A 227-nucleotide genomic window follows, 5' to 3' on the forward strand; every position below is an offset into this window, starting at 1 on the left:
CCCCAAATGCTCCTGTTCCCCCTGGGATTTAAGCTAAGCTCTGCAGGGATAAGAACATCTTTTTGCTTTGTGTTTGCATCCAGCAAAATGGGATTTTGGGCTGTAATGAGTTGAAAACGGGAGCAGTGGTGCTTGGTGGGGCTGAGAACCACCCTGCAGCATCACTGGTGGTCCTTGTGTGTCACAGACGTCTTTTATGAAAAATCCTTTCCTTAGGATTTTTCCTG

General features: G+C 47.1%; 1 protein-coding gene across 1 annotated transcript in view; it reads right to left on the reverse strand.

The window, feature by feature from the left end:
* Nucleotides 1-227, reverse strand: part of PLXNA2 (plexin A2) — a 137,533-nt gene that overhangs the window by 7,576 nt on the left and 129,730 nt on the right.

This window comes from Geospiza fortis, unplaced genomic scaffold (genome assembly GCF_000277835.1).
Source record: "Geospiza fortis unplaced genomic scaffold, GeoFor_1.0 scaffold422, whole genome shotgun sequence".
NCBI lineage: Eukaryota > Metazoa > Chordata > Aves > Passeriformes > Thraupidae > Geospiza > Geospiza fortis.